Genomic DNA, 24,230 nt, shown 5'->3' on the forward strand with positions numbered 1-24,230 from the left:
TTTCTCATATGCCTGTTAGCCATTTGTGTGTCTTTTGAAAATTGTCTATGTAGGTTTTAATTGTGTTATTTATTTTTTTGCTATCAATATCTTGAGGATATTTTTATGTAAAAATACATATTTTGACTATTAACACTTTGCCAGATATATAATTTACAAATATCTCCTCCCATTCCATAGGCTGTCTCTGCACTCTGTTGACTGTTTCCTTTATTATGCAGAAAGTTTTTAGTTTGGTGTTATGGTTTGGATGTAAGGTGTCCCCCAAAAGCTTATGTGTGAGACAATACATTAAGGCTTAGAGGTTAAGTGATTGAGTTACGAAAACATTAACTCAGTTATGAAAACATTAACTCAGTAAGTGAATTAATCCCATGACAGGGATTAACTGAGTGGTCACTGCAAGCTGGTAGGGTGTGACTGGAAGAGGTGGGGCATTGGGGGCGTGCCTTTGGGGTCAATATCTGGTCAGCTGAGCTTGATCTCTCTGTTTTCTTATCATCATGAGAGCCACTTCCCTCCACCATGATGTTCTGCCTCACCTCTAGTCCCAAGGAAGGGAGCTAGCTGTCTATGTATGCACTGAGACTTCTAAAACTGTGAGCCCCCAAATAAACTTATCCTCCTTAAAATTATTTTTGTCAGGTCTTTTTATCACAGCAGCAAAAATAGCTAACACATTTGATGCAATCCTATTTTTGCAGTTCTGCTTTTGTTTCCTGTACTTTTGGAGTCACCTCCAAAATCTTTGCCAATTCCAGGATCCTGAAGTACTTTCCTTGTTTTCTTCCAGTAGTTTTATAGTTTCAGCTCTTACATTTAAGTCCTTAGCCCATTTTGATTTGATATTTGTAATAGTAAATGATAAGGTTTTAGTATCATTTCTTTGCATGTGAAAATCCATCTGTACTCCCATGTTTACTGAAGCACTATTCAAAATAAACAAGAAATTAAAATAACCTGAGTGTCCATCAGCTAATGAATGTTTAGAGAAAATGTGGTACATAGACAGAATGGGATATTACTCAGGTAGGAAAAAAATAAAACCCTGTCATTTGTGACAACATTGATGGAAATAGAGATCATTATGTTAAGTATGCCAGGCATAGAAGGCAAATGTCTCATGATGTCACTCATCTGTGAAATACATGAAAGGTTGATCTCATAGGAATATAGAGCAGAAAGGTGACTACCAGAGGCTTGTGATAATAGGGTAGAAGGGATTGACAGGGAGATGTTTTCAATAGGTACTGTGTTCATCAGCTTTGCATTGCTGTGAGCAAAATACCTGACAAGAACAACTTAGAGGAGGAAAAGTTATTTGGGGGCAAATTGTTCCAGATTTCTCAGTACCCAGACAGCTAACTCCGTTGCTCTGAGCCTGAGATAAGGCAGAATATCAAGGTACAAGGATGTGGCAGAGGAAATCTCAGCTCTTGGTGGAGAGGAAGGAGAGTGAGGGATGGGAAAGGGGTCACCGAGAAGATGAACCCTTCCAGAGCATACCCCCATTAACCCACATGCCTATAGTTACATTCTGTCCATCCAAACTAGGATGGACTGATTAGGTTATGGCTCTCACAATCCAATCATCTTCACCTCTGAACATTCCTACATGAACACAGGAGTTTTAGAGGATACCTCATATCCAAATTATAACAGGTACTAATTTATAACTACATATAAGCAATAAGTTCTAGAGTGATATTACAAAGCAGGATGCATATAGACAGTAAAAATCTATTGTATGTTTTAGAAATCTAGAAGGAAGTATTTTGAATGTTTTCATCATACAGAAATGATAAATGTTTGAGAAGACAGATTATAAGTTGATTTAAGCATTATGTAATGTATACACGTATGAAAAAATCAGCTGGTACCTCTAGGTATCAATTTTTTTTGTTTTTAATTTATCATTTAATAAATTTAACCTATTAAAAAGAGAAAACCAGAATCAGAAATATTGAGGGAAGATTAGTGAAAATTATACAATCTGAACAACACAGAGAAAATCGGGGAAAAAAATGGACCCTGAAAGTTCTGGGGCAATAATTGTGTATCTGATGTTTCTGTCACTGAAGTCCTAGAATGAGAGGAAAAAGAATGGAGACCTGAAAATATTTGAAGAGATTAAAACTGAAAATCTCCCAACTTTGGAGCAAGTTAAAGATACAGACTCAAAAACTGAGTGAGTCCTAAGCAGGATAAAACCAAAGAACTCTATGCCTAGATATACTGTCAATTATATGCAAATTAAGGAGTAATTTCTTTTGTTAGTAGTCTAATTTGACCAGAAATAATCCTAGAAAAGGCTGTCACACTGCATTTAGTGTGCTACAGCTCCCGCCAAAGCCAAAGGAGCAAAGCCACAGTTTACAAGCAGCACAAATAATCCTTAATAATTAAGAAAAGCTGCCTTTCAGCCCCTTTGGCTTACCTCTGACCCAGCTCAGCAAGGCAACCAACGAACAAAAATTAAGCATTCTATTTTAACAGTTGCTCTCATATGAACATAATTATTTGTATTTTGTGTTATTTTCTGCTGAGATAATTTTGTCTTTATGTTTGACACTCTGTTTTTACTTTTTCTTATTAATATGTTTTCTTTGAACGTGACAGATACATGTTTAGTGTTGGACACACCTCCAATTCCAATCTATTCCCACATTTTGATATAGGAGCTGTTGTCTTAAGTTTTAGATGAACCGATAATTTTCTATAAACTGTGGATGACATTCTAAGGCATTTGTGGTCCTTTTTCAAAAATATTTTAATTCCTTAATAAGTTTTACAGACACTAAAACAGGTCATAGTTTTTAAAATAATTATAAATCATGGTATTAAAGAAATAAGAACCTTGAGACCTAATGAGTTTTAACCTCAGAAGTAAAGTATTTTGATAATAATAGGCAAAATAGTGACAGTCTTGTGAAAGGACTAGGCTTATTATGTTGTTTTTAAACCAACAGTTGTTTTTTTCTGGCTTAAGGAATCATAGAAGTAAAAAGAAAGAGCTTCTCTATTTTATATTATCTGCTCTCTCTCATAGACAACTGGGAATAGTTAAATTTTCACTGCCACTCCAGTTGTTCTTCCACCTAGGTAAGGAAGAGATTCCAAGATTATTTACTCATAGCCATCATAGTCAACTCTTCTTTCCTCCCACAGTCTTGCTTTTTATGTTTTATCATAACATATATTCCCTAAATATTGGGAGTCATCAGCCTACAATCTTCTAGCATTCCCATTTCTTGAGGACTGCACACTTTCCTCTCCTCTCCAATTCCATTATTTACTCTATTGTGCAAGTAGATGACCCTTCAGCATTCTGGCTCTGAGTCCCTCACCCCAGGCAAGAGCAAGCCATCTTTGTTCTGTTCGTTACTCAAAAACATCATTGCGACACTGCTGGAAATAATCACATCTTTCCCTACAATTTTGAGAGCTGACATTTCTCCTTGAAAATTAAGGATCACAGGAAGAGTATTTCTTTTTTAATATGCATTGCATCTCTTGCTTCTATGATCCTACCAAGATTGTTTTTGTGAACTCTTAATCCTGATCTCTGCAGTTTCTCTATTCTTTAAATCCATGATGTCACTTTCCTCTATTGACAGCTAGAATGTCAGAGGCATCCAGGTTGTCTGCCATCAGAGCTTCCAAGTCACTGATACACAGGCCACAGCACTGTGACTACCTTGACTGTTCTTTATTATCTCCACATTTCTGGTTTTTCCCCATGGGCTCTCCAAATTGAAGTTGTAGATAAAACAAGTTTCCAAACACGCTGACCACATCCCCTTCAACTTAATATCCTTCTCATCCTTCTTCACCTTTTTGTAGCATGATCCTTTCAACAGGTGTTCCAAATAGACTCTCAGCTAGCTGCCAAGTGTATTCCCAGAGAAGCTGATTTCCTCTGTCTTCAAGAGAGTAAAATCCCATAACAAGAATTAATTTACCTCCAATTATTTTTTCCATAAACATGTATGGAGGCACCTGTCATGTGCCAGGTCCTAGACATAGAAGGATCGTAAGCCAGCTTTATTTATTATAAATTTCATGCCTGGAAGAAGAAATTCAGGAACAGTAATTTTGATTTAGTGTGTTAAAAATTATACCTGTAGGCCCTTCTTTCCCATTTGTTTTCTTCATTCCCACGCTTTCTCCCTGATAAACACACATGTTATAGTCAAACAATGCTCCACTAGTTTAATGCACTGTCTTATAAGGCCTCTCATCTTTACTGGGACTTTGTGCTTCAATATACAAAATTATAGGCCTAACATTAAAATTGTCTCAATTAGCTCTAGATACTTCTGGGTGACTTTAAAATTTTCTGCACTCCGAGCATAATTTGTAAAATGAACAATTGTACACTTAAAAGCCATCCACTTCTTTCTGAAGCTTGCCTCCCAGACTTCTAATTTGAGTGTTTTTTTCATTCCTTATCTTCTCTATCTTAGTGAAATTCCTTTCTTTTATTGTTTTTTGACAGGAAAAAATTTTTCATCTTTTTGCATACTATTTTAATTGTTGTTCTTTTCCAAAAACCTGCAACCTCTCAGAATTAATATGTCTCATTTCACTTCCTGATTATTCACACTGCTGTCGTAGATAACTCAAAGTTTATATTTTAGAAAAAAAATAGGAGCAAATTGATTAAAAACTTTTAGACATTAATTAGTTATTATAATCTGTTGGATTTTATATTTTGAGTCACAAGGGGAATCTGGGAAATACAGATCAATGGCGGTTCACAGCCCAACTGAGAGGGCCCTAGAAAGCCAGGCTTACTCTGGACTCTCTTCCTTACAATTCCCTATAGTGAATGTACCTGACCCATTTCCCACCTGACTCTTCAGCAAATTTTGGTAGAAGCAAAGATGGGATGGATAGTTATTGATCCTATGTTGAGGAAATAGCCTCTGAGACAGTTGGCATTTTTATGAAATTTATAACATTTTTACGCCATATTCTGATCCAGAATTCTGTCCATGGAAACTACTGCTTCAGATCCATGCTGCTAGATAGGTAGACACACAAACAATATGAAAAAGCAAGGGAACAAATTGCCCCAAATAAACCAAGATACTCCAATAACAGAATCCATTGATAACACAGTGGAAGAAATTTCAGAAAAGAAATTTAGAAACTACATAGTTAAATTGATCTGCAAAGTAAAGGATGGTTTAAGGAGTAAAATCAGAAAGAAAAATACAGAAAAGGAAAGATAATTTCAATAAAGAGGTAGAGATTCTGAAAAACAAACAAACAAACAGAAATCCTAAAAATGAAGGAATCAGTAAACTAAATTAAAAATTTAATTCAAAGCGTCACCAACAGAACAGATCACTTGGAAGACAGAGATTCAGGAAATGAAGACAATATATATAATCTTGAAAACAAAAGTGATCATAGAGAAAGATGTTCAGAGACCATACAAAGAACTTTCAAGAATATAGGATAACCCCCAAAAGACTAAATCTAAGATTTATTGGGAAAGAATAACTTTGGAGATGCAAATGAAAGAAATGCACATTCTTTTCAAGGAAACAATATCAGAAAAATTCTTGAGCCTAAAGAAGGAAATAGAAAATCAAACATAGGAGACTTACAAGACCCCAAATATACAAAACTATAGCAGACACCCACCATGGAACACTATTAGCAAAATGCCTAACATACAGAATAATGATAGAGTTTAAAAGGCTAACAGAGAATAAGGACAGATAAAATTTAGAGGGAAACTAATCCAGATCTCAGATACTCTCCCAACTCAGACCCTCAAAGCTAGGAGTTCATGGAGTAATATATACAAAGCTCTGAAAGAAAATAAATGCCAGCCAAGAATATTATACCCAATAAAATTCAGGTTCAGAATTGATAATAATGTAAAAACCTTCAATTGTAAACAAAAGTTAAAAGAATTCAAGCTTAGAGAGCCTGCAGTGGAAAACATACTCAGTACAATAATTTCATAAAGAATAAATGAAAAATAAAAGTGAAAACCAGAAAAGGGAAGAACCACACTAAGAGAATACAGAATCAATGGAGAAACAAAGTTGAATTAAAAACTAGAAATAAATCAAAATGAAAGGGAATAAAAATCATATTTCAAGAATAACAGTGAATGTAAATGGCCTAAACTCATTAATCAAAAGACACAGACTGGCAGATTGGATTAAAAAACAAGACCCAACAATATGCTTTCTCAAAGAGATTCACCTCATAGGTGAAGACATTCACAGACTGAAGGTAAAAGGATGGGAAAAACATATCATTCATATAGATCTCATAAACAAGCTAGGGTTTCTATCCTCATATCAGATAAAGTGGAATTCAAGCTAGACTTAATTAGAAGGGACAAAGAAGGACATTTCGTGTTATATTTCATATAATATAGGAAATTTGCATCAACAAGACATAATAATCATAAATATTTATGCCCCAAACTATGGAGCAGCTATGTGTATCAAGCAAACCTTTCTCAATTTCAAAAGTCAAATAGACCACAGCACAATAATACTGGGTGACTTTAACACACCTCTTTCACCATTGGATAGAACCACCAAACAAAATGTAAATAAAGAAGCTATAGAACTAAAAATATAATTAAAAATTTAGACTTGACACACATATGGAATATTTCATTTGTCAATGATTTAATACACTTTCTTCTCAAAGCACACAAATCCTCCTCTAAAATAAATCATATCTTAGGAGACAAACCAACTCTTTTCAAAACAACAACAACAAAAAATAGAGTTTATACATTGTATCCCATCACATCTTAATGTAATAAAATTAGAAATCAATGATAAAATAAAACATAGAAGCTATTCTAATACCTGGAGACTAAATAATACACTATTAAATTAAAAATGATGGCAGAGGAAATCAGGGATGAAATTGAAAAATACCTAGAGGTAAATAAGAATAGTGATGCAGCATATCAAAATCTCAGGGACCCTATGAAGGCAGTGCTGAGGATAATTCATTGCATTGAACTCATTCACTAAAAGAAGAGAATTCTACAAATAAATAACCTAATGTTACATTCTCTAAAGAAGAAAACATCAACACTAAAAGCAGAAGACAGTAAATAATTAAAATCAGAGCTGAAATCAATGAAATTGAAACAAAGGAAACAATCTCCAAAATCAACAAAATGAAAAGTTGGTTCTTTTAAAAAAAGCAATAAAACTGATACAGACTTAGCCAAGTTAACAAATAAAAAGAGAGAGAAAACACAAATTGCTAAAATTTATAATGAAAAAGGAAATATCACAGTAGATACTTTACTGAAATACAGATGATAATCAGAACCTATTTTGAAAATTTATATTCTAATAAAATAGAAATGTTACTCAATGTCATAAAAGCAATATATGCTAAAGCCAAGGCAAATATCCTTCTAAATGGAGACAAAATGAAAGAATTCCTTCAAAAACTACAAGACAGGGATACCCTCTTTTACCACTTCTATTCAACATAACCCTCTAGCCAGAGCAATTAGAAGAAAGAAATTAAATAAAAAAATAATTGCTCACACTATCCCTATTTGCTGTTGACATGATTCTATAATTAGAAGACCCCAAAAGTTCCAACAGAAAACTTCTAGAACTCATGAATGAATTCAGCAAGGTAGAAGGATATAAAATAAACACATATAAATTGATTGTATTCCTATATATCAGTGATGAATCAATTGAAAAAGAAAACAGGACAACTCTTCTATCCACAATAACCTAAAAGAAAATAAAATATTTTTGAATTAGTCTAACATAAACGAAAAAGACCTCTACAATGAATATAACAGAACACTAAAGAAAGAAATTAAAGAAGACTTTAGAAGATGGAAATATTTCCCATGTTCTTGGATAGACAGAATTATTGTTGTCAAAATGGCCATACTACAAAAAGCGCTATATAGATTTAATGCAATTTCTATTAAGATTCCAATGATGTTCTTCATAGAAATGGAAAAAGCAGTCATGAACTTCATTTGTTAATAGAAGAGGCCCATTACCATGATAGCCAAGGTAATCTTCAGCAAGAAAAGTGAAGCACAAGACATCACAATACAAGACCTAAAATTATACTTCAGAGCAACAGTAACAAAAACAATATTATATGGGCAACAAAATAGAAATGAAGAGCAATGGTACAGAATAAAAGACACAGAGACAAACACACATAAATATAGTTATCTCATTCTAGATAAAGATACCATAAACATACATTAGAGAAAAGATATGCTATTAAACAAATGGTGCTGGTAATAGGAATTCCATCTATAAAAATGAAATTAGACCTCTGTCTCTCACCCTTCACAAAACTCAACTCAAAGTGGTTCAAGAACCTAAGCATTAGATCAGAGACACATGCCTAATATAAAAAAAAAAGTAGGTCCAAATCTTCATCATGTTGGCTTAGAAACTGAATTCCTCAAAAAGATTCCTAAAGTGAAAAAAATAAAATCAGGAATCAGTAAATGGATGGTATCATACTCTAACACTCTTCATAGCAAAAGAAGTAAGAACACGAAAGGCCTACAAAATGGGAGAAATACTTTGCCAACTGCACGTCAGAGCATTAACCTCCAGGATATATAAAGAACTCAAAAAATTTAAACACCATGCCAGGCATGGTGGTGCACTCCTGAAATCAAACAACTTGGGAGGCAGATACAGAAGGATCTCAAGTTCAAAGCCAACCTCAGTAATTTAACAAGGCTCTGAGCAACTCAGTGAGACCCTATCTCTAAGTAAAACATAAAAAGTTGCTACGGATGTGGTTTGGTGGTTAAGTGCCCCTGAGTTCAATTCCCAGAACAAAAAACAAAAACAAAACCAAAAACCCTTAACACCAAAAAAACAGACAACCCATTTAAAAAAATGGGCTAAGGAACTGAAGATACACATCATAGAAGAAGAAATATAAATGGTCAACAAATATATAAAAAAATGTTCAACATCACTAGCAATTAGAGAAATGCAAATTAAACTACACTGAGATTTGTCTCACTCCAGTATCAAGAATATAATAAAAATAAATATTGGTGAGGACATGGGGAAAAGGTACACTAATACATTGCTGGTGAGATTGAAAAATTGGTGCAACCACTATGGAAATCAGTATGGATATTCCTCAGAATGGAACCACCATTTGACCCATTTATCCCACTTCTCAGCATATACCCACAAGACTTAAAATCAGCATACTACAGTGATGCTGCCACATCAATATTCATAGCAGTTCAAGTAACAATAGCTATGCTATGGAACCAAACTAAATGCAATTCAGTAGAGAAATGGATAAAGAAAATGTGGTACACACAATGTAATATTACTCAGCCATAAAGAAGAATGAAATTATGGCATTTGCTGGTAAATGACTATCATGCTAAGTGAAATAAGCCAATCCTTAAAAGTTAAAGTCTGAATTTCTATCTGATATGTGGATGTTGATTCACAATAGGCAGGAGGCGAGGGAGAAGTGGAAGTTCACTGGATTGGACCAGGGTGTGGTGGAGAGGGAGGGGTGATGGTAATGAAAAAAACACTAAAATGAATCAGCCATAACTTTCCTATATTCACATATGAATACAGGATCAGTGTAATTTGACACGTACAGCCACAAGAATGAGCAGTTATATTCCATGTATGTATGTTATGTCAAAATACATTCTATTGTCACATAAACTAAAAAGGACAAATAAAAAATATAGATTTTATAAGCCTCTACTACTACATACCCGAGCAATAGTACGTCCTATGTTCTGGATCACCAAAGACAACTAGAAAGAAAAATTAAAACTTATTTCAGCAAAATTAGCAATATAATTTCATAAGATGCTTTCAGATGAACTCAGTTAAAGCTACGAAGTTCAAATCTCCACATTACCTTAGCAAATATTCTTTAGAAGTGGGAGTAAGTGAGTCACAAAATAATTCCCTGGGAGGCTTTGAGGTGACATAGATACAGGTTTGGAGGTTTTATACAGTGTGCTTTGGCTTCTGAAACATGATAAATAGAAATATTTGTCTATACTGGTGACTAACAGCACTGCTTACTTGAGCTTACGTTGTAGAATGTTCCACCTGTATCTTGCATAGTCAAGGATTTTCAGATTCTATTTCATACATTCCTGAAAACTGAAGCTCTTCTTCCACCAGAATTGTTCCTATTTTGTATAATTTAAGGACCTTGATAGAAATTTTTAAAAATTACTTTCAATCTATAGGTAAAATAATCATTTAATAGTAAGAAAGATGTTTCTGAAGAAAAGATTGAAAGTCATTAAATTCATTTTTGAGGTTATCCTAAGTCTAAATACACAAAACCACATACAGACACATGCAAACAAAACATGACCCAAAGACCCAATCTGCAAAATTGTAATCAAAATGCTAGGAAAACAAATTTGACAAAACATTTGAAGAGTTAACCATTATTGCTAAGGAATACTCATCTTCTAGTAGATGACTTTATTTCAGTCTGGGTCTTCTCTAGACATTCTTCCTTGTCCTTATGAAGTTTCCTGAAGATGCTCCTGTCTCATAATCACAAAGCAACTTGTCCTGCCATTCTATGCCTGTTTGAATGTCTGAAGCCAAAATGACAAAGAATTCCAAGTATTGACTAGGATGTGGAGCAACAGGAACTTCCATGTATAGCTTGAGGAAGGGTGAAATATAAACTATTTTTGAAAGATGTATCTATTTCTTATAAAGTTAAACATATGCATGCCCTGTGACTCTATGACTCTACCAAAAGACTTGAATAAAAAGGTTCATAGCTTTCATAGTTCATAGTTTCACTCAAAAACTGAAAGAGTACATGTAACCCTATGTTTATCAACTGTAGAGTTAAAAATCAGATCACAGAGTAATGCTTCTTATTAATAAAGAACTACTAAAGCATGTAATGACATGGATAAATTTTGTTAGCATTATGCTGACTGAAGGAAGATATCTCCAAGAGGATTCATTCAGTCTGATTCCCTTTGTATGACATTTTAAAATAGACTAGTGCTGGAAATGACAGTGAGGAGTAAATTCAAAGGCTCAAGGCTTAGTAGGTAAAAGAATACATGCATCCATCAAGCCGAATCAGAACTTATATCTAAAACATTCATTTTGTACATAAATTACACCTGAAATTTTTATTGAAGATAGCAGGTCACTTACTACTATAACACATTAATAATTATAAATACACAATTCCTAAACATGATGGAGACCACAGTGTTCCATTCCATCGTCCTCGGGCTGTCAATGGATCTAACTGGTATAGAACAGACCACTTTGTCATTGATTGCTGTTCTAGTTTAGTTGCAAGTGATCGTTTGTTTGCTTTGACAGATGATTGTAATATTCCTTATAAGAACTATCAGAAGGCTGGAAGGAATTTTGCCACATGGAACATCACCCCAGATTCATCCACCCAGCCATACTGGAAATGGTTTGTCTGTCACTTCAGAACAAAGCTGGAAGAAAAATATCAGCTAAAATTTGCAAATAGAGGTCAAATCCCTGATGAATGGGCAAAAATCACAAAGCAGTATGTGCTTGATGAGTTGAAAAAGCAATAATCCCCAATGAACACATAAGAATATTAGCATCTGAACAAAAATCAGAGTACATAACCAATCTTAAAACACATCCTCCTTATAACTAGAACTTTGAATAGTCAACTTTGTGAATAAAGTATGTAAAAATGGATGCTTAACATTTGGGGAGTTTGAGTGTCTATAAAATGACTTTATTTTTCTCTGCCTCAATTCCATCTGGATGAGAAAAAAAAATTACTAAAATAGGATCATATGACAAAATAAAATAAAATGTACTTAAAAAAAAAACAATCTATAGGATCATTTTAAGATGCCCAAAGTAAAACATACATAAATAAATAAATAAATAAAATTTCAATGCTTGTTTTGACTGAAAAGCAAAGCAAAATAAAATTAATTAAAATAAAACTAGAAAATTGTTTTTAAATTACTATTAGGGATGAACTCATATCAGGTGTGGTGCTGCATGACTATAATCCTGGCAGCTTGGGAGCCTGAGGCAGGAGGATCTTTAGTTCAATGCCAGCCTCAGCAAGAGTAAGGCTGCTAAGGAACTTGGTGCAACCCTGTCTCTAATAAAATACAGAATACGGCTGGGGATGTGATTTAGTCTTGGAGTATCCCTGAGTTCAATTCCCAGTACTGTGCCCCTATAACAAAGAATGAATTCATAAGGGCTAGGGGTTTATCTTAGTGGTGGAACACTTGCTAGCATGTGTAATATACTGGTGTAATCCCCAGTACCAAAAAAAAAATCATGAAATGAACAACTATTGACAAATGCAATTATGAAATGGTAAAAAATTTCCGACGGAAATTTCTTAAAAATGAATGAAGAAGTGTTTTAACTAATAAGATTTTAAGTATTGCAAGATCATTACATGAGAATAATTTTGATTAAATGTTTTTATTAGAAAACTCAAGAGAGCTAAATAAAAGCAATAAGAATTACCAAGAGATAAATTAGAAAGTAGGAGACTAAAAGTAGATACAGAAAATGCTGTAAAGTTTTTCTCATCTAAGTTATCAGGGTTACTGTATCAGGTATACAGTTTCCTATATACAAGCGATGCATTAAGAAGAAAATATCTATACATAAATCAAATGAATAAAATAAACAAATGTTGTAGTACATGTTTTAGTCAGCTTTTTTGTTTCTGTGACCATAATACAAATTAGAGGAGGAAAAGATTATTTGGGGCTCATTGTTTCAGAGGTCTCAGTTCCTAGATGGCTGACTCCATTGCTCTGGGCCCAAGGCCAGGCAGTGCATAATGGTGGAAGGGCCCAGCAGAGGAAAGATGTTTAGCTTATTGTAGGGTTAGGAAGCAGAGGGAAGGGCAAGAACCACAAGTAAGATGTACCCTTCTAAGGTTCGATCCCATTGAGCTGCATTTTCTAGTCACAGCCCTCTTGACCCTAGTTGCCACCCAATTAGTCCATTCAAATTAGGTAGGACTAAGGTTACAGGTTGAATAATCTAATCATTTTACCTCTGAATATTTCTGCATTAACAGGAACTTTTTAGGAATACCTCATATCCAAATCATAATGGAACATATAAAAAACTCATACAAAAATATTTATAACCATTATGGATATATATATATATATATATATATATATATATATATATATGCATATATATGTGTGTGTGAATATATATATGTGTGTGTGTAATTTTGTATAAATTAAGATATTTTTGTTTAAACTATTAAGTTACTTAGGTTTGTGTAGCTGTGACCAGTATACCTGATAACTTAGATGAGAAAAAGTTTATTTTGAGCTCATAGTTTCAGAGGTTCAGTCCATAGATGACATACTTTCTAGTCCTGGGCCATGGTGATGCAGAACATAATAGTGAAAACATAACATGGAAGAAAGCTGCTCAATTATGACAGTCTTAGCAGAGAGAATTTGAGTGCAAGGATCCAGGAATAATATAATTCCCACTGGAATGCCCCACAGTCCTCTAGCCCACACCTACCTGCCTACAATTATGACCTATTAGTCTATTCAAATTATTAATCCATCAAATAGATTAACCCACTGGTTAGGTTACAGCTCTCATAAGTAGTCATTTCACCTCCAAACATTACTGCATTGTCTCACACATGAACTTTGGGGGACACCTCATATTCAAACCATAACAACTACTTATTGGAGGTTCAAATATTGTTAAAATGTCTAACCTTCTAGATTAAATTACACCATAATCGTAGGCATTCCACAAGAAAAATGAGGACTTTAGTATGGTAGCTGTAAGGAACTGATATTGCCAAGAACAGAATTGAGCTTGGGAAAGAATTCCTCAGGCCAAAAGAAAGCTCAGCCAGCTGTGACACTGACTTTAGTCTGAACAGGGATCCTAACCACACTGTGCTAAACTTCTGACCTAGAGAACTATGAGTGACCCAGTTTGTAGTAATTAATTACACAGCAGTAGAAAAGTGATATGACATATAAATATTACCAATCACAGTTCTGAGGAAACATATTTTATCTTAACATGATACAGCTATTCATCTGGAAGGATGAACAGTTATTGAAAAAGTTGAGAACATCATGAATAAATGTTTGAATAAGAAAAAAGTGCACCTCAAGACCTTGCACACATAATTAAATGTGCCCTAGCTTCTCAGTAATTTATAGATGTATTGTGAAAGACATCAGAAAGCCCAAAGACAATTTCTACCTTTCTAAATTCTTAGCATATGATTTTTAAAAATCATAAAAGCCCATGAGTCAGACATTTAAACAAAATGTGTTTGAAAAATTACCTAGGAAATAAAATAATATGAGATTGGAACCACACACTAACAATAAAAATTATGGTCAGATTACTTTGTGTGACATTTAAAACAACTGGAACTGAAAGAATCTAAGAGACAATACAAGCTTTTGGTTTGCAATGACTTTCTACATATAAAACAATGTAAGAAAATGAGGGAAAAAAACTTCCTGCATTAAAAGAACAAAACTTAAAAGATAGATAAATATAAAATATGTAAGAAACATACATTATTGAATTAAAAAGAAAAAATATTAGAGGATGGGAATAGGATTCTCTGAACAGTAGTAATGGAAATGGATAAAAGTTAGTTAATAAAATAAATAAAAAAAACTAGTTTTCATATATAAAAGTCACTGTTCTAAAAGTAATAATTGGGAGATAGTTATTGTGAATGCAGTTTGACTCAAGAGTGTTGCTATGTTCATCTCCTTTGACAGAATGTTTCAATTTTTATGAAATCTATTATAAGAAGATATTTAGAATTGTGAAAATTATTTATGCATGTAGTATGTATAGTAATTAGACACTGGAAGGAATCCAAATATGACACTGTGTAGAAACTGGGCAACTATGTTGTTGAATGATTGAATGGCAGTATATTCCAAAGGCCTTAAGGTATTCTATGAAAAAACATTAAAAAGAAGAAAATGCAAATAGTCAACAAAGTTAAATGTAGAAGCCGGTAGCTATCAGATAACTGTTCAAACAAAAATAACTGAAAGTAAATACCCACAGATATGAATAATTATATCAGGGTTTGAAGACTATAGAAAAATTTTTTAAAAGTTTATATTTAAAGTTTTTCTCTTTTGTTTGTTTGTTTTGTTTTTTGCTTAGCATTCACCATCATTAACTTTTCAATCTGAAAGAGATCTATGTGAATTATTATTTTTAGGTGATGCCTATACTCTTGCTATTGAGAGTATGATGCAATCTATCAACACTAGCATCATCTGAGTGCTTGCTAGGAAACCAAAGCCTAACTGGGAGAAAATGCTATTGAAAGATGTGATGGTCCTCAGGGATCCTGTTGAAATTCCTCTGCCATCAAAGAGCTAATTTTTTATTCCCTGCTTCCTACCATTTCAGAGAGTTCATTCATTTCTTCCTTGTGTTTTATTTTATTATCTTTGTGTCTTAATTGTTTCCATGTCTGAGCATAGGAAAATACTTTTTTAAAGAAAAACTTATTTTTATTTGGCCATGCCTTTTAGATAATGGTGGTCTTTAAGAGTCCCCTTCTTTTTTTTTTTAAATAATTGGTGATGAAATTATTAGTGAGCATAATATTTAAAAAAATGATTTTGCTTTCAATGAAAACAATATTTTCTTACTAGGGCCTCACATAATTCAATTGGCAAGGAATTAAATAAAAGGTTATATTCTCCAAAACTTAATCTTCTTCATTAAAAAATTACAATCAGAGATTTTTCAAAATCCTCTGTTATTTATCTATTACTTGAGATTCCATAATTTTAATGTGTTAAAATTAATGCTTTAAATTATCAATTACATACTGCATCCTTGGCTTTTAAAGAGAAATGTTAAAAAACATTAAAAATGAATTAATATCATGATATTGACTATGAAATTATGTAATCTTGCATAAATTAAATTCCAAAGAAAAAAGGTTACAAAAAAATGAGGTCTCCTTTTCCTTTATATCAAACTAAAAAAATAGCATACCTTGTGTATGGAAATATACTTTATTCTGCAGATTTCTTTTTTTCTTTTTCTTTCTTTCTTTTTTTTTTCATAAGAACTACGGATTGAACACTCTCAGGTGCTTTATCACTGAGTTATAATCTCAGTTCTTTTATTTTTTTTTTTTATTTTGAGTCAGGGTCTTGCTAGGTTGCTGTGCTTGGTATTGAATTTGAGATCCTCATCCCTCAGGTTCCAGAATCACTGGGATAACAGGTGTGCACTACCACACCAGGCTCTTCACTTTATATCTTTGAACCAAGGGATAAGGCAATACTAAAAATCCAGTAATTTGCTCATCTTGGATGTCTTTACACACACTTCTCTTTTTTATTAGCATGTCTTTTGGCATTTTTCACCAACTTATGCAGATTTCTCATCTGTAATATGAGAGGATCAGTACTCGACATGGTGGGTTGTAAGAATTAAATGAAATAAAACATTCCTCAAAATTCAACTGACTTTCAATACATGGTGATGTTCTGTAAATAGTAGCTGCTGTTACAATAAATTTGCTTACAATTCTTAATACAATTGTAATGCAAAAAAAGAGAGAGCGAGCTCATGTATAATGACAATTTGGCATGAACATACTTTATATACAGAGTTATGAAAAATTGTGCTGTGGATGGATAATTATGAATGTAATGCATTCCATTATTGTCATGTATGCAAGAAATAAAAATAAATAAATAAATAAAAGTTATGGAAAAAATTTAAAAAAACCAATAAATTTGCGATTTTCAAATGTTTTAAAATATAAGCCAACACAGTTTTAAAGATGAATATGAATATAATAAATAGTTATTTTTAAAAAAATTGTTAATAAGCTAATTTAAAATATTCTTTTAAATTTTCCAATGTTTTCAGCATGAGCAGCATTTTAAGATTCTTAAATAGTAATTAAATGAGAGAGATTACTTTCCTGACCATTTTTCTTAAGGTAAATTGTCTGCAAGTTATCATTCACCATAAATTCAATTTTAACAATGTGTCTGCTTTTAGACCTGGTCTCAGTTTCAACTATTTTCTTAGGATATGTTTGGTTTGGGTACAAATGGATTCCAACTGGGGGGATTTAATCAAAACCATAGGAAGTCTTTAGCTGGAGGTAGAATAAATTTACAACCAAAGGTTTGGCTTTATCACTCCCTGCATCTAACATCTATGTGACTTAATATACTATCTAGTTTACTACACAACAAGCTAGCTAGCACATTCTAAAGAGGTAAATTAGGTTCAAGGAGATAACAGATGCTTCTATTTTCCTGAAATAGTAACATGGAGATTGCTATCAAGGCAATTAGAGCAAAGCAACAGTGAGTAGTATTTGTTGGAAATCAGATATACATGAACTTGAAAATGAAGTTCTAATTGCTACACCAGTGTTTTATTTTGGACTTACTAAATAGCTACAAATTGAATTCCTTTGTAAATGAATGAATTTAGTATAAGCTCTAGACCATGAAGTACATAATACTAGGATGGTGATTATATTTGGACTAGATGGAGTGGTCTTCAAAGTGTAGGCCCAGTGTAGGGTCTACTGCAGCAAGGTAATTTGAAAGGTTTTGTAAAAGCCATGACTAAATATTGTGTGGTCTAATAACACTGAAAAAAAAAAACCTTCATATTTTATAGGGATAACTAATAAAATTATTATTACTTGGCATGCAGAAACCTGCTTATAAAATCCATTAATGAACTTCTTTGAAGTATTTCAAACTATGAATTTAATCAATCAGGCTTTACTTGGATTAATATCACTTGAATGGATATAAAAACTTAATTTTTAAATTAGGAATAAATTAGGTGTTCTCCGTCAGATTTGTTCTTATTTCTCTCAGGCAGCAAAATTGATGTAACAATTTTCAAACTTTTGTTCTACACTCCCCTTTCCTTAATATGAATTTCATGAGATCAAGCCCATAGAAGTAAAAATAAATAATATCACCAGAGAAGACTTATTTTAATAAGTATATACTCACACAATAACTTTTAAGTATAAATAATGGTAGACTAAGAGTGCATCATCATTATTAGCTTTGGGAGAAGTTCTTAAACCATGAAGGAGAATGTCACCCAGAAGTGGTATATTGCATTTTTCAACTGAAGTTCTCCTTTCAATTGACATTTATGAGAGCCTTTCTATGGTATGATCAAGAAGCTCTTTAACTGTAGTTATAAACTTTTTTCGTTATTATTTCCAACATATTCACCTTGCATAGAAACATAGCTATTGTGTTGCAAGTAAAATTGCAGATTGAGCAATATAGTCTGCCAGGAATTACATGCCTATATATAGAGAAAAACAGAATTGGTTCTTATGATCTCAAATTCCTTGCTTTTTCAATCAAACTATAGATTTTACTCTCAGTATCCTCTCATATTTATGCAGCTAATTTTAGATAGAAATCATTGATATACTTTCATATTTAATTTTCAAAGAAACCTCAGATTTCAGTTTGATTAAACACCTTTATTGGTAGCAACATCTTTCCTCAATTTACCTGCCATTTTCAAAGTTATGAAGTTGTATTTTCACATATGAACTAAACATGGGTATGTATGTGTTCAATAACTGGTAAGTATTAATAAAAGCACAAATCATTCAAGTGTTTTGGATACTTTGTACCATATGTAAAGATAAGGCATTGTTTCCTGGCTATTTTATATTCTTGTCAATATTTATTCTTTCTTTGAGAAGTACACAGCTTGTTCAAAGTTCTTTAAGTTCAGGATTGATTGATTTTTAGTTTTATATTTATTTTTGATGTTAGGGATTGATCTAAGAGTGCTTTATTATACAGCAACATCTTCAGTCCTTTTTATTTTTCATTTTTTAAAAAAAATTTAAGACAAGTTCTTTTTAAGTTGCTGAGGTTGGCCTTAAACTTGTGATTCTCCTGCTTTGGCCTCCCGAGTTGCTGGGATTCAGGTATCTACTACTGTTTCCAGTTCCCAGGAGTAGAGTATTTAATGAACAATAATAAAGATTATAATCTTCCCATTTTAATTGCATAAAGCTTTTAAAAATATAAGTTAATAATAGGCTTTGATGAAAAATAATTTTTGAAACATGTTATTCTTTCCCAAATCTTAACCTATACTTGATGAATGATGTTTTAACATCAAATGTTAAGTTATAGTCCCTGAAAACTAACCTACTTTTCACAAAATTGTGCTTTAAACTTCTGTTTTAGTATATTTCATTGCCAACATATTTATTCTGTAGGATAATTTTCAATGCATATTATATTTCTTAAATCTATTATGTATAATACATACAAGTATAATAATGTAAGTAATCTTTTAGGACTGAAAGTCATTTTATCATCATCAACTAATCTAGAATGTCTGGTTTATGGAGCCAAGAAATTTCTGCCTGACAGCGGCTACTATACTAAGCAGAATTTAAGGAGAACTAATTAGCTCCAAGATGAATCTATTAAATTTTAAGTTATCAAAATTCTCTCATTCTACATGCATCTGTGCTGCTTATTTTATATTCCATTTTTGCCAAGAAACATAGTCAATTTGAATTAACTTTTATATAATAACTTCAATAAGGCCTTTAAAACAGTTGGTTACTTAACACAGACCATTTAAGTGAGCTCCTTTCTACTTAGCAACGTGAGCCTTAATGCAAAGAACAGAAATGGTCTGTCTTAAGCAGTAATAGAGCAATTTACCAGTTAAACCAAACTCATTATTTCACTCAGTTCATGATGAATATTTTAATACAGCTTAAACTAAAACACTTGAAAGCACATATACACAAAAATGTAAAGATATTTAACAATAGAATCATTCATATAGAAGATGTTTAATTTCTGCCAAACGATGTTGACCTAACAACTCATTCAAATTAAAAATATTAGATATTGATTTAATATGTTTAAACAATAAATTTTAGTAAATTTTTAATCTGTTCATTCACTAAATATTTGTAATGAAAGAATTTGGGAAAATTCATATCAAATCATTAATCTGTGAGAATTAAAGCAACATTTAAAGGTGGAGGAAAAGTTGAGGGATATTTATTTTCTTCCTGAATATTTATATTTTCCTATATTTAATAAGGATGACATTATTTTATTACAGTAACTTAATTATATAATATTTTAACATATAAAAAATGTAAAACATTTTACTCTGGTTCTTTACACTTAGAAACTACATTGATAATCTGGGGCAGAATAGAATGAGGAGAAAAGGAAAGGTTTAGGCAGCAATCCGACATGCCCCAGAACACTCCCTGCAGTCCTGGAGGCTTTTGTTTACTTAGATCCCCATAGTTACCCAGGAAGCTTGATATTAAAAAAAAAAAAAAAAAAAAAAACATAATCCAAATGATCCTGACTTGACAATTTCACCCTTTGTGTTTTCACCAAAAAAGAACAGATAATTCACTAAAGAAAAAAAAAATCTCATTTAGCATAGGAGAGGAAAAAAAAAAAGGTCAATTCACAGATAATCAGGAAGATGCCACTATACAAATAGGAGAAAGCATTTCTTAAAATTTAAAAATGGAATTGTGTCAGAGGAAGATATAAATGTGGGAAAGCAAAAAATCTACCACATGCCTGATGGGAGTATATACTGCTATCAACAAAGAAGAAGGCAGTCCAGCAGTATAAATAAAAGAAAGGCTCCACACACCCTGGAAGTCAAAAAATTACTTGTCTCCGTGTGTGTGCGTGTGCGTGTGTGTGTGTGTGTGTGTAAGCATATACAACCTGGTGAATCTATTGAACTTTTTTGTAAGATATAAGCAAATATTTTTCTTATTACACATTTTCATATAATGCAAGATTAAAAATTACTAAAGTAACTGCCAACTAATGATCGGATTGACACATTTTAGTATTTTTCATACAGTAGGCCACTGAAATTTAGCAGATTTTTCACTATATTTGAATAGAGGCTCATGAACCAAATTGATAAATTATATCAAAAATGTCAAGTAAAAAGAAAATAACAATGCAAATAAACTTTACCACTACAATAAAGTACAGTGCTTTGTATTACAGATTTATGTAGTGCATAAAATTACAAAAATTGCAATTGTGAACTTAAATTTAGGGAGGTAACTACCTCTGGCAGGAGGAAGAGAACTGAAATTGGCAAAAGAGAGAGAGAGAGATAGAGATGAGGGAGAGAGAGAGAGAGAGAGAGAGAGAGAGAGAGAGAGAGAGAGAGAGAGAGATTTAAGTGTGTATATAGTGCTATTGGCAAAATACTTGCAATTATTTTTAACTAAATAAATCCAAGTGGTTAGACTGTCCCTTGGAAGTCACTGAGAAAAACATTAGTGGCATTCTCATTATTCTGGAGAGAAGGCCCAACTTCTTCTGAGTTTAGACTTCATCAAGAATTTCCAGAAAATTTGTCCTAATCTTTGATCCTTTGCAGTAATATGCTGGCAAATGCTAAACATTAGTCTTTCTGGTGTGTGGGAGGTGGGGGTGGGGGAGGAGTATGGGAATTGGAGATGGATATTGGGAAAGTCCTAATTGGTTGCATCTGATGATTATGGTGATGTATATTTCCCTAACATGACCATTTTCAATTCACCAATATATTGCTGAATGCAGAATACAAAAAAGTTGCATAGCACACACTATACATAAAGCCTCAAGAGCAAAGCTAAACCTGGAATACATAAAAAATGAATAGGAATGATGAGTATTTATTAAGCCTTAAAAATATAATTCATTAATTTTAAGTTTATATAACTGATTTTTTAAAGGATGCACTTAACAGTCAGTACTTGAAATTTCTAGAAATATAATAATTGATTTTGTTAAGACAGTGCTAGGTATCTACAGATCATTGTTTGTTCTTTTTTCTCTTTCTTTCCCATGATAGCCATGTTATCCCCCCAAAGCATGATTAGCATCCTGGCTGGATCAAGGTCAAACCACAACATATAAAAATGTATACTTTCAGGCAAAAGATTGCGTCTGTTTTTTCCATTCTAATTGCCATGAGTATGATCATTTTGATAGAAAGGAAATTAGAAGTATATACATGACTGCATAATTATCTTCATAATATAAGCTGGGCAAAACAAAGCCTACCTCCAACCCACTCTTATCTATAAATGTTGCTGATGTTGGAACTTAGTATCATCTTTAATGTTTTGATTCTGTGTAGAATCATGGAAACTCAAATTAAGTTTCAGAAAAATGATGGAAATTAGCATGTTAAGTGATCTTCAACTCACTGTACGTATTCTTCCTAAGCAGTGTGCAGAGTGCAGGATTATGCATCTAAAATGTGCTTATTGACAGATAAAATAGAGACAGCTTATACCTCCCACAAGAAAGCTTTGCATGAATGAGAGCAGGTGTATGTCACATTCCAGAATTCAGATGATGCTAATGTGCCTTCTAAATTCATTTGGCTTACAATGTCTCCTCAGATTGCACACAAGTGTAAGTAAATGTTTTCTTCTGTTTTGATTTGAATACTTTCATAATCTATTTATATTTATGGCTATAAAGTGATGAATGGTCATGAAAATTGCTAGGTTTAGAATAATGAATGTATATATTGTGCCACGCAATAATTTAGAATAGGTACAATATCTATAAATGATTTAATTTATGCAAAGGCATATACAAACTTAAAAATACTTAGCAACATCAATATAGAAAAGAGCCTGGTTTAACATTTATACAGATTTTTTTCATTCAAAGGGATGTGTTTATCCTACAATAAACCATAAATGAATGAATCTTGAAAATAACAGTTTTGGGTTCTTATAATTTTCTGTCCCCACAGAGAATGTAAAACATCAGAAGGACAGAATCATAAAAACAATTCCTCTGATACAAAGCAGGCAATTCCATCCCTCCCTATTTCTAACTTGAGAGGAACATGAAGCATACAACCAGCAAGGGAAAAAGTGAGTGTGGGGAACGTCTGGGTTCTTTGCCTCCTTTATAAAATGGCCAAATGTTTGCTAATTATAACATACCCTGGGAATTTGCTTGGTATCAATTCTTTATATAAAAAAAATAATGAAACTTTAAAAAAATACAAATGGAAATGGAGTGTCATCTTTATTTCAATGAGAAAGGTTGGTCAAAGAGTTCCTTCAGAGAAATTCATTGTCACCTCATTTCAAGTAAATGGAGATATAATTCAAATGGTGGCTTAAGTTTTTCCACCATAACTCTAAGAATGGATGCTATTCCTGTTGGAATGTGGGCTTTGATGTTACCTAGACTAAAAAGTATTGTTACAAATCAGCAGTTTTTAAACTTCAGCATACATTACAGTTATGATAATGATGGGCTCTAATCCAAATTTCTATTTGGTATATCTTGACATGAGGTCTGAGAATTTGGATTTTTAATTATAATGCACATATTCTGCTGTTCCTTCTGTAATATAGATGATACATTGGGACCCTAACTCTAAGCAATATTATATATTGAAAGGAAATATGACCATATCACAGTGGTAAAGAAATTTATAAATGTGAAAATTGCCAGATTCAACATAATGTGTGTAATGTTGAGAAAACTGATGTGAAGAGACTACACAGAACTCTGTAATGTATTAGAATAAAATATTTCAAATAAACTCAGCAGGTAGATATTTTAATCAGCTTTTCATCACTGTGATCAAAATACCTGATATAAACAACTTAAAGGAGGAAAGATTTATTTCAGCTCACAGTTTCAGTCCATGGTCAGCAAGATCCGTTGCCTTGGGCCTGAGATGAAGCAGAACAGCTGGAAGGGCATGGCTGAAGAAAGAACGCTGTTCAGCTTATGGCAGCTAAGAGAAAGAAAGAAAGGGACAAGATGTAATACCAGAGGGCACACCCCCAGTGACCTGCTTCCTCCAACCATGTCCACCTGTCTACAGTTTCCACCACTTTCCAGCAGTCTATTCAAATCATCACTCCAGCAAATAGAATTGACCAATAAGGTTAGTGTCTGCATTACCCACTCATTTCCTAAAATCCCCAGCTGTGACCATTACTGCATTGGGGACTGAGCCTTCAACACATGAGCTCTTGAGGACACACCAGGTCCAAACCACACTTGTAGATGAGTTTTTGCTGCACCATCGTTTATAGATTTCATATGTCTTGAACGGTTTGTAATCTACTTGTTAAATAGAGAAGTTCTAAAT

The 24,230-nt window shown here is 32.8% G+C and overlaps 1 long non-coding RNA gene across 3 annotated transcripts in view; it reads left to right on the plus strand.

Annotated features, from left to right (window-relative positions):
• The window catches only part of LOC124083707 (uncharacterized), a 67,704-nt gene that overhangs the window by 35,990 nt on the left and 7,484 nt on the right, over window positions 1-24,230 (plus strand). For all 3 annotated transcript variants that reach the window (XR_009225536.1, XR_009225537.1, XR_009225535.1), the window contains one exon: window positions 11,370-24,023. This is a non-coding gene — a long non-coding RNA (uncharacterized LOC124083707). The remainder of the gene's footprint in view (window positions 1-11,369; window positions 24,024-24,230) is intronic.

The sequence above is a fragment of the Marmota monax genome, unplaced genomic scaffold (genome assembly GCF_021218885.2).
Source record: "Marmota monax isolate L192 unplaced genomic scaffold, Marmota_monax_Labrador192_F-V1.1 WCK01_AAM20220418_F8-fsc00016, whole genome shotgun sequence".
NCBI lineage: Eukaryota > Metazoa > Chordata > Mammalia > Rodentia > Sciuridae > Marmota > Marmota monax.